This window comes from Phyllostomus discolor, chromosome 1, assembly GCF_004126475.2.
Source record: "Phyllostomus discolor isolate MPI-MPIP mPhyDis1 chromosome 1, mPhyDis1.pri.v3, whole genome shotgun sequence".
Classification (NCBI taxonomy): domain Eukaryota; kingdom Metazoa; phylum Chordata; class Mammalia; order Chiroptera; family Phyllostomidae; genus Phyllostomus; species Phyllostomus discolor.
This window is the reverse complement of record NC_040903.2, coordinates 81,109,362-81,113,265: the sequence shown is the minus strand read 5'-3', so window position 1 is coordinate 81,113,265 and position 3,904 is coordinate 81,109,362. Positions and strand designations below refer to the sequence as shown.

Genomic DNA, 3,904 nt, shown 5'->3' with positions numbered 1-3,904 from the left:
CTTATGTATTTTAAAATACCTAGGGAGAATTATACATGTCTAATTAAATGAATATGATCTTATAATCTAGGGAAGGGTAAGGTCCAGGAGTAAGAGTGAGGACAACATAGTTTATACAGAATACTCATAACTCTTATTTTCTTATACATGCAACTTACATATCAATATTCCCCTCAACCAGAGTTGCTCTCTTTTTCTCAGTGTAATACATCCTTTCCTACATCAAAAATTATGATTATGAAAAGAGAATTCACCCAACATGTACAGAACACTGCACCCAACACCAGTTTAATACCTGTTCTTCTCAGGTGCACACGCAACGTTCTATGGGACATAAAATAAGATTTAATACCTTTAAAGGAATTGAAATCATATAAAATATGTTCTCCACCTACAGTGGAATTATATTAAAAATCAAAATCAAAAGGAAATTTGGGAAATTTATAAGTATGCACAAATTAAATGACAGCCCAAGATAACCAAAGAATCAATGAACAATTCAGAAGAAAAATTAGTACTTTGAGATGAATGAAAACAAAACACAACACATCAAATCTTATGGGATACAACAAAAGTAGCTCTCACAGGGAAATTCATAGCTGTGAACATCTATATAATAAGGAAGAAAGCTCTCAAATCAATAACTGAAGCTTCCACCTTGACAAACTGGAAGAAAAAGAGCAAACTAAACCCAAAGCAACTAGAGAAAAGGAAATAATCAAGATTAAAGTAGAAATAAATCATATAATAGAAAATATCAATGAAACATAAAATTGTTTCTTTAAAAATAGTGCCAAAATTGGCAGGCCTTTGCCTTTGGCTGATCAAGAAAAAATAAGATTTAAATTACCAAAATCAGGGATAAAAAAGGGGATAGTAGTACCAACCTTACAGAGATAAAAAGAATTATAAGAGAAAACTGTACAACTGAATGTCAATAAATTATATAACTTAGACAAAAAGAACAAATTCTAGAAAAATACAAACTATCAAATTGACTCAAGAAGAAATAGACACTTGGAATAAATGTGTAACAACTAAAAGGACTGACTTAGTAATTTTTTAAAATCCCCACAAAAAAATCCCAGTACTAAATGGCTTTCTTAGTGAATTCTACAAAACATTGAAAAAATTATTAACACAAATTCCTTTTTCACAAACCCTTATGAAAAATAGAAGAGAAGCCTTTCTCCTGGACCACTGCCACTATCATGGACACGAGTCATGTGCAACCTATCTAGGTAGCCAAGATCACTAAGGTGCTGGGCAAGACCAGCTCCCAAGGACAGTGCAAGCAGGAGTGTGTGGAATTCATGGATGGCACAAGCCACCCCATCATCTACAATGTGAAGGCCCCATGCACAAGGGCGGCACCCAATTGGAGTCAGAATGAGAGGCTTGAAGGCTGTACTGAGTTGGTACCTGGGTCCTGCATGTCTGGGTGGACCAGAAGGTCCATGGGGATGACATTCAACTGTTAATAAAACACTTATACTGTATGTAAAAGAATAGAAGGAAAGGGAACACCTCCAATTCCTTCTGTGAGGTCATTATTGCTCTGTTACTAAACCAGGTGAAGACAAGAAAAAAAATCACAAGAGAAAGTAACCCCAAAACTACAACCAATAGCTCTTTTGAATATAGTCACAAAGATCCTCAATGAAATACTAGCACATAAAATTCAGCAACATAGAAAAAATATTGAAGACCATGACCAAGTGCCAGGTGAAATTCACCTAGGAATGAATTTGGCATATGAAAATCAACCAGTGTAATATACCAAGTTGACAGAATAAGAACAAAAATTGCATGATCCTCCCTACAAGTGCAGAAGAAACATTTGACAAAATACAATACCCTTTCACAGTAAAACATTCAACAAGCTACAAATATAAGGGAATTTCCTTAACCTGTTAAAGGACATCTATGAAACACCAACACCTAACCTCACAATTATAGGTAAAAGACTAAATGCTTTCCCCCTAAGATTAGGAACAAGACAAGGGTGTTCTCTTCTGTCAGTTTACTTAACATTGTACCAGACATTCTAATAAGGGCATTTAGGTAAAAAGTAATAATGATTAATGAAAGGCATCCAGATAGAGAGGAAAACGTCAAATGATCTCCTACATCAGATGACATGCTCTTATACATGGAAGATGCACACTGTAAGGACTACTACATGAGTTCGGCAGGTTGCAGGATACAAGGTCAACATACAAAACCACTTGTGGTTTTACACACTGGCAATGAATACTCTGAAAACAGCTTTAAAATCAATTCCATTCCAAGACTACCTAAATGGATAAAATACTTAGAAATAAATTTAACAAAAGAAGTACAAAACTTGTTCACCTAAAACTATAAAACATTGAAAAAATTAAAGATCTAAATGAATGGTAAGACTACCCAGGTTCATAAATTTGAAGACTTAATATTGTTAAAATAGCAGTACTCCAGAAATTGACACAAAGTTATCCCTATGAAATCCCAGTGTGCTTTTTTTGGCAAAAATTGACAGCTGATCATAAAGTTCATATGAAAATGCAAGGCACACAGAACAGCCAAAAAATCTTCAAAAATGAGAACAGAGTTGGGGAATTCACATTTCTCGATTTTAAGGTTTACTGCACAGCTACAGTAATCAATACAATGTGGTACTGATGTAAGGATAGATATAGAGGTCAAAAAAATAGAATCAAGGTTTCAGAAATTAATCTTTATATTTAGGGTCACTTGATTTTTGATGAGAGTGCCAAGACAATTAAAGGGTAAAAAAAATAGAGCAGTCTTTTTAACAACTGGTACTGGGGTAATAAAATATCTACATGCAAAAAAAAAATGAAGTTGGACCCCTTTCATATTCCATACATAAAAATTAACTCAAAATGAACCATAGACTTAAGAGCTAAAATTACAAAACTCTTAGAAGGAAACTTAGAAGTAAATATTTGCAACCTTGAATTAAGCAGTGATTTCTTAGCTATGACACCAAAAGTACAGAAACAACAACAAAATAGGCAAGTTAGACTATACCAAAATTAAAAACTTTTGTGTTGTAATGATATTTTCAAGAAAGTAAAATGACAACCTGTAGAAGGGATGCAAATATTTGCAAATCATATATATGATTAAAGCTTTGTGTGCACATATAAAAAGAACTCTTATACCTCAATAATAAAAAGACAAATAGCCCAATTTGAAAATAGGTAAAAGATTTGAGTAGACATTTTCCCAAGATATAAAAATATCCAATAACCACATGAAAAGGTGCTCAACATCATTAGCCATTAATTAAATGCAAATTAAAACCATAAACATCAGGGGGATGTAAAGTACAGCACAGGGAATACAGTCAATTACAGTGTAATAACTAGCATAGTGCCAGGTGAATACTTGAAATACTGGGAGGATCACTTTGTAAAGTATATGAATGTCTAACCACTATATTGTACACCTGAAACTAATATAAAATAATATTAAATATCAACTGTAATTGAAAATAAAATAAAAGACACAATGAGATTCCACTTCACACCCACTAGGATGGCAATAATAAAAAAGACAGACAATAACAACTGTTGGCAAGGACATGAAGAAATTGGCACCTTCATACATTGCTGGTGGGAATGTAAAATGATGCAGCTGCTTTGGAAAACAGTTTGGCAGTTTTTCAAAATATTAGATATAGAGATATTTTATGACCCAGCAATTTTGCTCCTAGGTATATATCCAAGAGGAATAAAAACATAAGCTTATGCAAAACTTGCACACAGATGTTCATAGCAACATTATTCATAATAGTCAAAAGTGGAAACAACCCAAAAGATGAAGGATCTAAAAGTATGCTCTTTCAATATAATGGAATATTATTGAAAATGGAGTGAAGTTCTGATACACGCTA

The 3,904-nt window shown here is 33.2% G+C and overlaps 1 pseudogene; it reads left to right on the top strand.

Moving 5' to 3' along the window:
- Nucleotides 1–1,211: 1,211 nt before the first annotated feature.
- LOC114491961 lies at nucleotides 1,212–1,414 on the top strand (annotated as a pseudogene).
- Nucleotides 1,415–3,904: the final 2,490 nt, after the last annotated feature.